We start from the raw sequence: 16,983 nt of genomic DNA on the forward strand, positions 1-16,983 counted from the left end.
TAAACAATAAACAAGAAGTGATTCTATTATACGACTAAGTAAATAGGAAATTTAAATTTTACAACTATTAAACTAACAAAAGATAGAAAAAGGAATAGATATACTTCTCTTACCTTATTGAAGTACGCAACTCCTCAACAAAGTAAATGAGCAATCCAACCAAATCCAACCAAAAGAGCTGTCAATAACAAAAACAAATGAGTATCACCTTATTTTCTATTTTTTTTTTGTAAGTAAGAAATATATTAACAGTCGAACAATATGTACAACGGAGGACCCCCAAACTAACAACAAAAAAACAAACCAAAAACACACCCCAAACAACAAAATACTACGAACCAGCAATCAATTCATAACAAGAACACACCCAAAAAGTCAACTCAAGCCAAATTAACCACAACAAACAAGAGTAAACAACACTACTGCAGACACTAGCAGCTCAATCTCAAGCCTTCTACCATAGAAGCACAACACAGCTATCATGTTCAGTAATCATATACCAATCTAATAATCCGGCTTCTAAGATAAAATAGTGAAACTGAGGTAGTCAGATCTGCTGGCTCGACTGCCCTAGGACTTGAATCAATTTGTTTGTTCGGTCCACTTGATATCTGAGCCAAATATTTTCTGGCAAGACAACTGAAAACAGACCAGCCTCACAACAAACAAGAGTAAAAAGCAGCAGCCAGCACTGCTCCAGACACTAGCAGCTCAATCCCCATCCTTTTACCACAGAAGCACAACACAGACCAGCTTGAAACATGGTCTAGCATACTGAGAATGGATTAAAGCAAGATGAAAACACACCAGGTTCAGAGGCTGGTTTGAGCAATCTCTCTCCTAGCCTTAAGTATGACTCAAGTTCATAACTCTCAACAACACCAGTTTCTGAAAAAACGAATAAGGAACTCGGCCAAATTGTGTTCCACCTTTATTTAGCAGAAGAAATATCCTCAAACCATCACATTAGAATTACGAGAAAGAGAAAAAAATCAGCCAAATCCCATGACCAAATTATAGTTAGATTAATCAGCCAAAAATCACCTTAATATTTTCTGAGGCTACTGTTCCTGTTGGTGATCAAGTACGAAAATGTTTTCTGCATCCTCAAGATCAGTTCCGACTTATGGAATTTTGAAATATCTCTTGAATCTTAAAAGATTATTCAACAAAAAAAAAATGTGGAGACTTGAGAGTGGTACAGTACCCCAAAAAAGCAACCATTTACGAAGTAAAAATAAGCCGGTGTAAAAAATTCCCAGTCCCTTAGAAGTTCATAAATGAGTTGCGATCATATCCACAGGTCATTACAGGTTTGTATTTACTCATCACTGCTTCATTTATCACAATTCACAAATAATGTCATTAGAATCAGCTAATTAGACAAAGGAGTACTCTGAATTTCTGAAATATTACAAATTTCCCTACTCAAGTGTTTGCCAACACATAGCAGCATCGCATCAAAGGAATGAGTGAAACAATTGCAAACTATCATAAACCAGTAAATGTAGTATCTAACGATGCCAAAGGTTAAGAATAAAAAAAATCAACCATTTGATTCAACTGATCAACCTGGTCAGCTAAAGTTTCAACCTATGTGCTTTGATTGAAAAGAAAAACTCCAAAAACAAGCCGGCACATAACTTCTTCCATCCGAGTGCAATTCTATTGGGTTATTACATCTGATCCAAATTCCCAAATCCCATGCATTACCCAACAAGATGGTTATAAACTACATTACTTGGACTCTCAAACTCATATCAGACACAAATATATGTCTAAGCAATAGACATTGCGATTTTATACCAAAGTTCCAAGTTTCTTTATCCTAAATGAATATCAAAGAATCCATACACATGTCAGAATACCGAGGATATGGCACAGGTAATTGAGATGTAAGGAACAATCTGAATAACATGAATTGAACCCGAAAAAAACAACCACATAATTCAAGCAATTCACGGTTCCACATTCATTAAGCAGAAGAATATCCTCAAACCATCACATTAGAATAAGGAGAAACAGATAAAAATCAGCCAAAACCCATCTAAAATAAATTGCGTTGGCTCTGCTATGGCGTCAATTTACCCCCAAATAATCAATCGAATTTCAATACCTAAAATTCAATAATTCTAAATTATAAATTACAATAGTTTATAGCAAAAACAACCAATTACACAAAAATAAAATTGAAAACATTGCATAAAAAATACAAATATTAGGGTATGTCAATTTCAATTATCAACCAAGAGAAATAGAAAGAAGAGAAATACCGTGTTGCAGAGTTAGGTTGAGTGAAGAGAATAGGTGGTGCGTTGAGTGTAGAGAAGCAGCGTGAGCGTTGGTGCGTTGATTGCAAACGGAGCAGGAAGAATGGCGAATTCAAGAACGTAACGAACGAAGAAGAAGATGGAGGGAGTTTTTTTTTTTTTTTTTTGATGGAGGCGGGCAGTTCAATTGATATATCAATCCCGCTAAAAGTGTACACAAAATTTTGTTTTGTTTTGTTTTTATCTTTTCCTTTAAAAAATATAGAGAAAATAAATTAAAGAAAGAAACCACCTAAAAAAGGAGGTTTCTTATCTATTTATTTGATTTGTTTTTTTTATTTTTTTTCTTTCACGAATAAAGAAACCTCCTAAACAGATAAATGGTTTCTTAGATAAGGGAGAATATTTAAAGCAAAACAAAGAGACCATTTTTCTTTCGGGTGGTCTTTTACATTTCACTCAAATAAACCTCTTTTCTAAAATAAGAGGTTTCTTATTATTAAGAAACCTCTTATTTTATAAAAGAGGTCTCTTATTTGTGATACTTTTGGCCAATTTTGAGGTAGTGCATGTATGATGTGATATATAGATCGCCAAGATAACTCGTGAACATTGGATCGTGACGAGTTTATACCAATCTCTATTGATATAGATCAAAGATCATTAGAACAATATCAAGAACATCCAACACATTTGGATATGTAGGATGAGCACTTGATAAGAGGAAGTGAAGATGAACTAAAGTTTTGATGCTAGATGCATTTGCCTAAGCAAAAGTTGAATCTTGTTGTTAGGCAAACCATAAACATATCGTGATTAAAAGGTGGTAACATAGGTCCTAAACCATATGTGATGCATGGGAAACCGAATCAATGATTAGTTTACAAAGTTCTCAGTTGAAAGATGTATCTCCCACATCTCTGTGAACTGGTTGGAGTATTCCAAAAGGATGGCATCATTTGCAATTCTACATAAATGAAATGAATTCATCATTGCCTAAGAAGCAATGAAAGGGAATTATTTCTAGTGGGAGTTCTTCAATGAACTCAGGTTGATCACAAGTCTGCTATCTGAATAATTTTCTATTTTGAATATGAGAATCATTCTAACAGCAATGAAAGACTAGATCATTCTATAAACATATTCAAAGATCTTTTCATCTTACATCGAAAGGCTTTCGATAGAAAGGATGCTAAGAATAGCAAAGTATGATAAACTAAACCTCTACATTGAATGAGACACAACATTCATATGCAGAAATGGAATCAAGTTTGAGTTCCATGAATGTTTTAAGTATTGGGTGAAAGGCCTATATCTGCAAAACATTAAATGCTTGATTTTGGGTTAGAGGCCCACAAATTGGTAAGCATTTGGTTTAAACATTTATCATTTATGAAATTACATTTCATAGATCATTTAATCTTGGTTTAGTATTAAATGATAAGTCCATGTGATTCAAATCATTCAAATGGGATGTCAAGATGGATTCTTCGACAAAGAAACACCCATAAGTGTGAAGAAAATATGTCCTTCACCCAAGGTGCATTAAGTCTAATACCAAGGTTCAGATTAATTGCGAACAATTAATTCAGTGAGATCAAGTGATCGGAGAGCTAGCTGGAGCAATGCTTCCGATCAGTGAGTACTAATAGATATTGAACTCACAACTTACTCTTGACTGAACCTACAAGGTCACACCAATGACACGTAATAGATCACCTGATTAAATGAATCGGAAATTCATTTAATAGCTTTTCGGGAATTAGTTGGAAACGTATTATACGATACGACCTTTGTCGAAATCGTATATCGTATCGCGAATATTCGTAAGCTGGGCGACACGAATAAATCGTATCATACGACGGTGATTCGTCGTATACGAAACGATAAATAATATATCGGAAATATATTAAATCGCGAATACGAAGGGCATCAGAGTTGCCGGCCCATCGAGCCAAGCACGTAAGCGTGCAAGACCCAACGAGCCAGAAAGCTCGCGAGCAAAGGCGAGCACGGCCAGCCCATTGGGTGCGACCACGCAACAGCACGCAACAGCGCACAGCAGCGACGAGCGAGCAAGGCGCACGACCCAGCTGCTCGGCGCGCGCGCTGTGGGCTTCGGCCTGCAGTGTGTCGCTGGGCGCGGGCGTGCGGTCCGTGTGACTTGGCGTGCAAGGCTTGCTAGCCGGCCTTGCCTCTTGGCTTTGTCGGTTAGTAAGGTTATGTAAATAACCTTACAACCTAATTTCCAACTAAGCACAATTCATATTACTCAAACCCTAGAGACACAGAGAACCCTAATTCTCTCTGTGCCTCCAAAGTGAGTTCTTCCTAAAAGCAAAATATCTTGATCAATTGTCTAAGCTACGATTATCAAGACGGATCTAATCGTGTCGGTGAACCCAGTAGAGGAACGACAAGTGGAGTTCTTTGTTCGTGTTCGTTGACAGATTATTGTGAAAACACGCTTCGAATGTAAGTTTGCTTAATCTGTGCTTTATACATGTTTCCTGGCTTTGGGGATTGTTCCGCACATGTTATTATGTTTAACTGTATTCCCCTACAAAGTGAACTTGAATATTTAAGTCACAAAGGATCCCTAATCCAGGTCATTGAAAGGTTGGACGACCAATGACTAATGAAGATTAGATTGCAAGTTGATTTATAGTTCTGTTTCTTGAACTAGATGGACTGGATGTCAGAAATCATTTGCATAGATACTTATTGGATCTTGTATCGGATTGACCATGAGAACACTTTAAGAGATAAAAGTCATGTCATAAGTAGTTCTCATTAATGGTGATTAGAAACATTCCTCATAACAAGAGAGATTATGTCTGCTCGTTTGAGAATTAGTTCGCTTTGATGCTAGCTAAACGTCGCACCGTAAAAGGAGGCTATAAAAGCAGTTATTGGGCGTACTATGAATCAAAGTGAGTGTTCATATATTGCAAGAATGGATTGTCCTCCTATCTTTGATAGGATATGGTGTTGTTGTGTAAAAAGGCCTCTCGGAGAGTTAGATACTGTAAAATGCATGGCCGTGCTCAGAATGGTTAAGGCTTAACCTTATGTAAAAGTTTAACAGTTGAGCTCGGTAATCCGAGAAACACTTCTGGACCTAATAAGGATGGCTTGGATCTTACCTTATGCTTAGTAAGTAACACTAAGTGACAAAGGAATGTGAATGCACAGTTGTCTGAATGACAAGTGGGAGACTGAAGGAAATATGTCCTTCACCCAAGGTGCATTAATTCTAATAACCAAGGTTCAGATTAATTGCGAACAATTAATTCAGTGAGATCAAGTAATCGGAACAGCTAGCTGGAGCAATGCTTCCGATCAGTGAGTTCTAATGAATATTAAGCTCACAACTTACTCTTGACTGAACCTACAAGGTCACACATATGACATGTAACAGATCACCGGATTAAATGAATCGGAAATTCATTTAATAGCTTTTCGGGAATTAGTTTTGGAAAACGTATTATACGATATGACATTGCATCAGAATCGTATATCGTATCGCGAATATTCGTAAGCTGGGAGAAACGAATAAATCGTATCGTTCGACGGTGATTCGTCGTATATGATACGATAAATAATAGCCGTAAGGTATTAGTCGCGAATACGAAGGGCATCGGAGCTGTCGGCCCGTCGAGCCAAGCACGTAAGCGTGCAAGGCCCAACGAGCCAGCGAGCTCACGAGCAAGGCGAGCAAGCCAACCCGCGTTGTGGCACGAGCACGCAACAGCAGCAGCAGCATAGCAGCAACGAGCGAGCAAGGCTCATGGCCCAGCTGCTCGGCTGCGCGCGCTGTGGGCTTCGGCATGCAGCGTGTGGCTGGGCGTTGGGTTGGGGGTGTGTGATGTGGCCGGTCAAGGCCACTTGGTCTTTGGTCGGTTATATCATTTAATACATTTAGGTTATTGTATTTTCACACAACTTAGTACACATCAGTTTTCCACCCTAAACCTAATTCTGAATATTACGTTCTTCAGTTTTCTCTCTATGAAAACTGTTCTTCCCAAAAAGCTAAAAACTCTTGATTGATTTTCTAAGCTACGATTATCTAGACGGATCTGAACGTGTCGGTGAACCAAGTAGAGGAACGACAAGTGTAGTTCTTTGTTCGTGTTCGTTGACAGATTACTCGGGAAAATACGCTTTGAAGGTAAGTTTGCTTAATCTGTGCTTTATACATGTTTCCTGGCTTTGGGGATTGTTCCGCACATGTTATGTATGTTTAGCTGTATTCCCCTACAAAAGTGGTGTATTTTTAAGGTGGTAGATACCAGTATTACCTTATTTTAACATGAAACCAAAATTCTTTTTCGGGTGCTATTTATGAGTTTTTTTTCACATCCAAGACCTTCACTACCCATAATTTTCAACATTTAGTTACTAAAGCAGAATAAAAAAGAACAATTGATCTTCAAATATGGTATCCAAAGCTGGAAAAGCAGTTTTAATACAAAATAATTTAGAGGCCTTACTTTCATATGCAATGACAACAACTCGTCTATCAAATAATATCTCCAATTCATTAGATCAAATTAATCGTAATTTTTTATGAAAATGATCTGCCGACAAAAATGGTAGAGCTATGATTTCTTGGGATGAAAGTTGTCCACCCAAGAATCAAGATGGTGTTTGTCTCCATAAAATTGATGCAGCAAATTCCTCTTTTTTAGCAAAATTAATCTGGAAAATAATTTCTAACAATAAGAGCCTTTGGGTCCAACTTATTTAAGCTAAATAATTAAAGAAACATTCCTTTTTTTTAATGTAGACCTCAAGCAACAGATTATTGTGAAGGAAATATGTCCTTGCTCCAAGAATGCATTTAATGTATTTAATACAAAGTCAAATAAATGCGATTCAGAAACATTAGGAAGTTAATTATTCAGTGAGATCAAGCGATCGGAATGCCTAGCTGAAGGCCGCTTCATATCAAGTGGAATTAATATTAATATATTAATGACACAACTTACTCCTGACTGAACTTAATGATGTCACACAAACAGTATGTGAACAGATCAACTGTTTAGGTGAATATATAATATTCAGTAAATACTCTAATAGATGGATATTCGGAAATAATGGATGTTAGTTTTAGTGGGAGCTAATTAAACAAATCAAAAAAAGACAAAATCGAGAAAATTGTCAGAAACGAAGATATTGTCGGAACCGGAAATATGGTTCGCCTCGAAAGTATAAATATTACCGGAATCAGAGATATTGCCGGAAACGGAAATATGGTTCTGTAGGGGTATTTTCGTTGCTTTTTCCCTTCCTACGGGGGCGGTTTTAGAACCTTTGTATCTTTGTATTTTGAAGGAGTCGCCACCAGACATTATTTAGGGTCTCGTTTGGAAAGACCAAAAAGTGACTCTATTAGCTAGGATAAGGCATTAAATCTTAGAAACGGATGGGTGAGATCCGGGCAAGGGAACGAGATGCTTATTCCGCGAGCTTTAAAAATGATTCAAATGCGTGGCACAACATTTTCGAAAATACCCTAGTTTAGACATGTGGGTTTGTATTTAGAACAAATCGAATTTCTACATTGTATTGTGACCACTTTGCTTTAAAGTTAATTTAAGGGAACCTAAGATCGGTTTGTCCAAGAAATTATCTTTGTTAAGCGTGGTGTAACCTTGTATTTTTTGTTGTATTTAGCATGTTAGGTGATGAAAGCAATAAACAAGTAAAGAAACATCACAATGGAAAATAGGTGCGAAATTAGTAAAGTACAAGACCACCTAGAAATGGACTAGGAGGTGAAACCACATTGCCTAGAAGGACTAGGAAAGTAAAGTTGCGGAATTGAAATTGCATAATTGAAAGTACGGAATTGAAATTGCATAATTGAAAGTGCGGAATTGAAATTGCATAATTGAAAGTGCGGAATTGAAATTGCATAATTGAAAGTGCGGTATTGAACTTGCATAATTGAAAGTGCGGTATTGAACTTGCATAATTGAAAGTGCGGTATTGAACTTGCATAATTGAAAGTGCGGTATTGAACTTGAATTTTAGCACATGAGATCCGAACGCCAAGCGACTCCTTAAGAATAAGTGCGCCCGACACGGATTCAAAGCAAAAATCTCTACTTTAGGTCAAGTTGCTCGACCTAAAGTGTGTTGGTTTTGAACATAGAACTTGAACTTGAAAAGTTTGAATCTTGAATTATTGGACTTGAAATATTGAACTTGAAATGTTGAACTTTGAAATATTGAACTTGAACTTGAAATATTGGACTTAAGAGTCTTGAATCTCAAATATTGGACCTTTTAATGTTGAAAAGGTTTGATCTTTGATATGCTCTTATTTTGAAATAATCCTAGTTTAGGGAAGTGATTACAAACAACCCTAAACATTATTGGATCTTGAGACTTGAACTTGAAATTTGAAAAGTGGAGTCTTGAATCTCAAAGATAAAACCTTTAAACATTAGAAAGGCATCATCTTTGATTACTCCATGTTTTGAAGATGATTCTAGTTAAAGGAAGTGATTACAAACCACCTTGAACATCATTGAATCTTGAAAGTTTGCATTTTGGTATCACATAAAGTTTGGATTTTGTAAGAAATGTATGATTGTTGTAAGTGACACTTTTAAGATTAAAAGTGCCAACTTACTAGTCATTTTTGAAAGAGAAAATCAAGGAAACATGATATATTAGGGTTGGGATTCGGAATTACCTAGTTAGGTTTAGGCAAGAATTCCTTTTAGAGCTCCCAATTGCTTAGAACTTGGAAATTGTATGAGATTTTGGAGGATTTTTGTATTTTGATTTGAGTGGCAATTTTTGTATTACGACGTTGTGTTTTCGATTTTGCCTCCCCATAATGCTCAGAATTAGGGGTTTAAATAGGAAAGATGCCGTCCTTGCTTTTGGCTTGTAATGGTGTACCTTCGTACGAATTGTACGAAGTTGGCACATAGTGTTTGCTTGATGATTAAGGCTTAGTTTGCGTCTAAACACAAGCCGTTTCAGGTTTTTGAATTCGGTTTTACGGGACGAGGCCCGGCTTGCTCGGTTTTGTGGGTCAGTGCCCGAATTTGGATTGCTTAGTGTCATTTCGACTGGAAAAGGCCTTGTAAAACCAATGGTATAGTCCATTTGGTGAGATTGTACTTGGATTTTGAAATTGATTTTTGGAATTTGTACTTTGTACCGAGTTCTGGAATGGGAACGGCCTCGGGGATTGGATTTTGGCTCTTAGATTTTGGAAATGTTCTCAGCAATTGGGACTTCGCACGGAGTTGCTCCAACCGCCTAATAAGGATAATGGTATCGTCATTATCCCAATGGGGAGACACGATTTAGGTGTCCACAAAAGCCCCCACTTTGACTGAGCGTCCGGTTAGGAAAGCGCAAGTCAAAGTTTTCGACTCGGGAAGGAGAACCGTCAAGATGTTCTGCAATCAAGACCATTCTTTGTACGTTGGTACCTGCACAAAACAGGTGTTAGAAAAAAGGACAGAGTCTACCTTGGTTTGGTTATGACGACTCTGATTTGTACTTGTACTGTTCTTCCGCCTTTGGTTTAGGACGGAGCTTGACATCGAAAATTTTGAATTCCGAACCCTTGAATCTTGAGTTTTGAATTTTGAATACCCGGAATTGATCCGCTGGGGATGTGCTTCACTGGGGATAAGAGCTTTTTGTTGGCTCTTAAGATTTTGAAATTTCGGCTTACTTTCCTGGAGCTTGGGTCCGTTGGGAGTCGAACGCCTAAATTGTTGTATTTTTCGGACTTTGTATTCTTGAAATGCTCATCTATTTGTGTTTGGAGATACAGGTATATACCCGTATTTTCGGAGGATGGCATGATTTGATGTTTGATGCCTGGTGCAGAAAGCCATAGCAGCAAAGGACGTGCAATCAGCACGGAGGACCGTGCGCTGAAGATTCCTGCGCATGCAGCAGGTCAGCGGCCATCGCTGAGCTCGGCGTTTCGCGCGGGGTTGTGCTATAAAAGCCCCCTTGCCGTGTCATTTGAAGAGCAAGCACTTTCATTCTCTTGCTTTTTCTCTCTCAAAGGTCGAATACTCTCCCCTTGATCTTGTTCTTGCCTTGTCCATGTAAGTATTTCATGTTTTGCTTATGAAATAATCTCTAGGATTGCATGTAGCTTTGATTTTTTGCACTTTGAAATGATGATTGTATGATATTAGGCTTCCTTGAATCTTATAGAAAATTGTTTGATAGGCACTTGAACTTGAACTGTTGGAACTTGTAGATATGAATTTTTGAATTTTGAAATTTTTCTTGAACTTTGTACCTGGCATTCGTAGATAGTGGTCTCACTGGCAACCTAGATGTTGCTTGTAGAACTTTGAATATTGGCTTTGGCATGGATAGCCTAGGCGTTGGTGTGCTCGTATACCTGCTTCGGCATGGATAGCCTAGGCGTTGGTGTAGAACTTGTATTCCTGCTTCGGCATGGATAGCTTAGGCGTTGGTGTAGAGGTCCCTGGCTGAGTCTCTACTGCCACTGGGGATTTTTTTGAATTTTTACATTTGTACGGGCTAGTATAGGATAGCCCCCAGTTTATAATCTTGATATTTCGTATTCTGCATGATTTAGTATGCCTCGTCACACTCGGAGAAAGCTTGTCGAACGTTCGGTGGTTCGAGGTGCCATGGAGGATGCTTCGGATGATGAAGCAGCTGCAATAAACATGCCGGAGGAGGGCATGGTTCCCCAGAGAGTACCCGCCTTCGTTGGCACTGGCTGGAGTCCCTCCGATCTAGTGTTCCGACCAGAGTTTCATTTGTCTCAGCGGCCTCGCGCTGGTTTGGTGAGTCTTGTACTGTGCTTTGTCTTTTTTGAACTTGTATAGGTTTTGAACTGATCGGCTCATCCATAGGATGATGGAGATCCGTTGCGCACTTTTTGGTCCTTGGCGGACCTTCACAAAGTTTTTTCGGCCGTCCGTGCTGACGCGGAGGCTATGGAGATCTGGTTGCAGACGGGCCTGGTGGATTTCTGGCGTGCCATGGGAGATACTCAGAGGAGAACGGGCATCAAACCCCAGCTACAGGCCTTGCTGGAGCGGTGGTGGGATACCAGCAACACCTTTCATATGGCATGGGGGGAGATCACTATCACCCCTTTCGAGTTTTCTATGATCACGGGTCTTCCCTTCTCTGAGAGGAACGTGATTTTTGATTCTGAACTGACGTGGCACTCGAGTGGTGTCAGGGGCTTGCTTGGCCCCGTTATCGACTTGGCGGATGATGACACCCACGCTTCTATGACAGTGATCATGGTTGCGATCCGTAGCGTGGTCATATATGCGGAGCAGAGGGTTCGACTCTTCCTCTTGGCTCTGGTGAGTAGAGTGATGGCCCCGAGCAGGAACAGTCGGGTGCATGTTGGCTTCCTGACGGCTTTGCATGATTTGAGGGTTGTTTTGAGCTTCAACTGGGGTGGTCTGGCATATAGCCACCTTTTTTATGAGATGAAGTGGGTCTCCCGTACTTCGCCAGAGAGCGACCTAAGTATTGCTGCTTTGTAAAGTGTGCTGGAGGTATTCGAGACTTCTTGTACTTTGTATCTTGTATTTGTATGTTTGTATCTTGAATTTAATTGATGCTTTGTTTGCCTTTTAAAAGATTTGGATGTAAGAGCACTTCCCGACTTTGGCGCCGGCTCGTACTAGGGATGCGCCTTACCCGTATGCTGCCTCTAGGATAGGAGCAGTGCGTAGGAGGATGCCTCTGGCGGCCTCCCGCAGAGATTGGCGGGTTTTACCCGGTGATGAGGTAAACTTTTGTACTATTTTGTCCTTTTGTATTTGCACTTGTTGTGAGGGGGTCGAAAAAGCACGAGGCTAATGCGTGACCTCGTCCCTCGTGGGTGTGACGATTCTTTTATTCAATCAAGTGTAATTGGATTTCCTGTGAGTATACACCCAATTGACTAGTAATATAGGAGTCGCCATTCAGTTTTTAACGACAATGAGAAAAACTGACAAAACCCGGTTATCGTGACATAAAGGGAGTGCAATTATGTTTGACCACGACGGCCGTAGGTTCCCTTGTGATCCCTGGTGTGGGGATCTCTCAACATACACCCGCAAGGTAGAGATTGAGGGTTCGGGGGACTGTAACTACCGAGAGGAGTACTTCGCTCGTCGATAACTCCAGAGGCAAGATATCCTTACTAGCTCAGCATAAATAATTGAAGGGACATGCGTTAAATATTAAACTAATCTGAGTTAATTTTAGCAATATGCAACATATAATACTAGATCGATAGTGATTATCTGATTTAAGTAGTATTAAGGGACCTAGCATGATAATCCAATTTCCCGAAAATATTATATTTGTTAGGCGTGATAGAACAATCAGATTTAGTTAGTTTAACAGTTCATAAAAAGGGGCGAGGAAAGCAGTTAAATCATCGAAAAGGGACACATTACGACGCACCCTTGAGAGGTGCGTCACGGTTCTCAGAAAACTAACCACTTTGACTTTGCTATTTCTCCTTTTTATTTAACGAATCTCAATTATGGGACAGGATACGTTCTGTTCGATTTATGGATCAATTGCGACAGAACGCGTGAACAGTTTCGCAGCGTGAGGCTTAGGCTAAGGGTTGGAGTCAATACTCAGAATATGAATTGTGTGTTGTGTGTGTTCTTTTCACGTCGAATTTAGGGCTGTATTTATAGGGAAGAGTTCGTGGAAAGATAGAATTGCAGAGTTCTAATCCATAAAGAATTAGGAAAAAACACGTACCCAGGTATTTTCAGCGCCCAGGCCTGGGCGCCGAAGATTTCGGCGCCCAGAGCCAGGCGTTGAAAATAGGGTCTGGGCTGTTTTCTTAGTCAGATTCGGATTCCTGAAATCCGTAGAGTTTGAGACTTAATCGAGTCTTTTAGGGCGTATTAACCTTGCGACGGGATGCGTCTGGGCCCGTTACGAACTCTAGGCTCGTTAGGATTTTAATTAATACGTAACTCTTATTTTCGAATCATATTAGGAATAGGATTTCGCAGTTTTCTATCTCATTTAGGATTTATGTTGGAATGCAACACCTAATTCTGACAGGTTTCTATCCTTTATGATTTGCCACTTTTAGAAGCTACCTTTTACGACAGTTACTATTTTTAGCAGGTTTCCATAAATAGCAGTTTTCTATAAATATTAGGTTTCGGGTGAAATGAAAAGGGGAATTGAGATTCGTTTATTTTAAGGAGATGCGTTGTCAAGTGGAGATTTATGTTTTCATCATCGAACCTTTCCCTTTCGGGAATGGGGACAAAAGTAGGTGTCTACACTTGTATAGTTGCCTGAGTTGTCTGCTCTGTAGGGGAATACAGTTAAACATAATAACATGTGCGGAAACAATCCCCAAAGCCAGGAAACATGTATAAAGCACAGATTAAGCAGACTTACATTTGAAGCGTGTTTTCCCGAGTAATCTGTCAACGAACACGAACTTAGAACTCCACTTGTCATTCCTCTACTTGGTTCACCGACACGTTTAGATCCGTCTTGATAATCGTAGCTTAGACAATCACTCAAGAGTTTGTGCTTTTGGGAAGAACACATCCATGGAGGCTGAGAGAGAATTAGGGTTTCTCTCTCATCCTTAGGGTTTGATGTGTGTCGACTGAATTGTATTAGGTTAGGAAAACAACTTGTATTGAATAATATTATAACCCTTAGGTTATAATACTAACCGGCCAAGGCACAAAGGCCAAGGGCAAGCCAGCATTACCCGCGCTAGCCCACACGCGCGCAGCCACACCAGCGCTGGGCCTTGGGCAGCGCTGTGTGCGCTGCTGCTACTATTCCTTGCATGCGCGCGCGCCCAGCCAAGGCATGGGCCTTGTGCGCGCTGGCTCGCTGCTGCGCCTAGTGGGCCTTGCACGCTTGTGCGCCTTGGCTTATTGGCCCGGCAGCGTTGCCTTCTCGTATTTGCGTTCAATGCCTTGCGGCGATTATTTATCGTATAGTACTTGACGGTCCAATGTCGAACTATACGATTATTCGTTTTTCCTAGCTTACAAATATACGCAATACGATATACGATTCCGATCCAACGTCATATCGTATATTTATGTTTTCCAAACTAATTCCCGAAAAGCTATTAAATGAATTTCCGATTCATTTAATCCGGTGATCTGTTACATGCCATTGTTGTAACCTTGTAAGTTTAGTCAAGAGTAAGTTGTGAGCTTAATATTTATTAGAACTCACTGATCGGAAGCATTGCTCCAGCTAGCTGTTCCGATCACTTGATCTCACTGAATTAATTGTTCACAATTAATCTGAACCTTGGTATTAGACTAAATGCACCTTGGTTGAAGGACATATTTCCTTCAGTCTCCCACTTGTCATTCAGGCAAGTGTGCATTCACATTCCTTTGTCACTTAGTGTTACTTACTGAACATAAGGTAAGATCCAATCCATCCTTATTAGGTCCAGGAGTGTTTCTCGGATTACATAGCTCAACTGTTAAACTTTTACAAAAGGTTAAGCCTTAACCATTCTGAGCACGACCATGAATTTTACAGTATCTAACTATCCGAGAGGCCTTGTTACACAACAACACCATATCCTATCAAAGATAGGAGGACAATCCATTCTTGCAATCTATGAACACTCACTTTGATTCATAGTACGCCCAACAACTGCTTTTATAGCCTCCTTTTACGGTGCGACGTTTAGCTAGCATCAAAGCGAACTAATTCTCAAACGAGCAGACATAATCGCTCATGTTCCGAGGAATGGTTCTAATCACCATTAATGAGAACTACTTATGACATGACTTTAATCTCTTAAGTATTCTCATGGTCAATCCGATACAAGATCCAATAAGTATCTATGCAAATGATTTCTGACATCCAGTCCATCTAGTTCAAGAAACAGAACTATAAATCAACTTGCAATCTAATCTTTATTAGTCATTGGTCGTCCAACCTTTCAATGACCTAGATTAGGGATGCTTTTGTGATTTCAATATTCAAGTTCACTTATGGGTGTTTCTTTGCCGAAGAATCCATCTTGATATCCCATTTGAATGATTTGAATCACATGGACTTATCATTTAACACTAAACCAAGATTAAATGATCTATGAAATATGATTTCATAACGATAAATGTTTAAATCAAATGCTTACCAATTTGTGGGCCTCAAACCCAAAATCAAGCATTTAATGTTTTAGAGATATAGGCCTTTCACCCAATACTTAAAACATTCATGGAACTCAAACTTGATTCCATTTCTGCATATGAATGTTGTGTCTTATTCAATGCAGAGGTTTAGTTTATCATATTTTGCTATTCTTAGCATCCTTTTTATCGAAAGCCCTTCGATGTAAGATGAAAAGATCTTTGAATATGTTTATAAAATGATCTAGTCTTTCATTGCTGTTAGAATGATTCTCATATTCAAAATAGAAAATTATCCAGATAGCAGACTAGAGATCAACCTTAGTTCATTGAAGAACTCCCACTAGAAAAAATTCCCTTTCATTGCTTCTTAGGAAATAATGAATTCATTTCAATTATGTAGAATTGCAAATGATGCCATCCTTTTGGAATACTCCAACTAGTTTACGGAGATGTGGGAGATACATCTTTCAACTGAAAACTTTGGAAACTAATCATTGATTCAGTTGCCCATGCATCACATACGGTTTAGAACCTATGTTACCACCTTTTAATCACGACGCCTAATAATTGCCCTTGTATGTTTGTGGTTTGCCTAACAACAAGTTTCAACTTTTGCTTAGGCAAAGGCATGTAGCATCGAAACTTTAGTTCATCTTCCCTTCCTCTTATCAAGTGCTCATCCTACATGTCCAAATGTATTGGATGTTCTTGATATTATTCTAATGATCCTTCATCTAGATCAGTAGAGATTGGTATAAACTCGTCACGATCCAATGTTCACGAGTTAACTTGGCGATCTATATATAACATCATACATGATTGATTGTAATGCAAAAACCATTCGCATTTTAAAATCTATCCATGTATCTATTAGCTTTATTCTGTTTCAAGAGATACTGAATCTTGCAAAAATTTTGGCATTGCCATGTGACATAAGGTGAAGGCACCTCTTCAAGGTCCTTCATGCTTAACTTTAGTGATAACAACCTAGCTTTATACTTAGTTAAAGCATTCATAACTTAGACTTACTCATATGGGTTGAGAGTCTCTTTTGAGTCTCTCCATTGTGTTTGATTTAGTAATTACTTTTACAGAATTCAAACAACGCTTTAGATCCTATATATCCAATAGATCTTTAACCCAGTATGTTCTAAGTTTCGCCATGGTTCTAGTATTGACAAATACTTTCAAATCTAACCATTTAGAATTTGAATGTCATTTTAAATAGAGAGATATGTATCTCATATATATAGAACCAATAAACCTGACTTAGCTCCCACTAAACTCCTCATCTACAAGATGATCGATATTTTCATAAAGCCATGATTTCTCAATAGCGTTGAAAAATATGTTCCAATTCCCAGTTGCATGCTTTAATCTACGAATAGACTTCTTAAGCTTGCTCTTTTATCTAGCATCCAAAACTTTTACATTGTGTGATGTACACAATTCCTTTCTACAAGTCCAATTAAGGAAGGTGTTTTGTTTTCCAATTGCCATATTGCCATATGCAATGATTGCTAGATTTACCCAAAATATTTCAAGCATTCCGACTTGGTGAAAAA

General features: G+C 38.9%; 1 non-coding gene across 1 annotated transcript; it reads right to left on the reverse strand.

The window, feature by feature from the left end:
• Positions 1-1,252: 1,252 nt before the first annotated feature.
• LOC130462333 (small nucleolar RNA SNORD25) lies at positions 1,253-1,339 on the reverse strand. The gene has a single exon (XR_008922429.1). It is a non-coding gene; the product is annotated as a small nucleolar RNA SNORD25 (small nucleolar RNA).
• Positions 1,340-16,983: the final 15,644 nt, after the last annotated feature.

This window comes from Spinacia oleracea, chromosome 5, assembly GCF_020520425.1.
Source record: "Spinacia oleracea cultivar Varoflay chromosome 5, BTI_SOV_V1, whole genome shotgun sequence".
Lineage (NCBI taxonomy): Eukaryota > Viridiplantae > Streptophyta > Magnoliopsida > Caryophyllales > Amaranthaceae > Spinacia > Spinacia oleracea.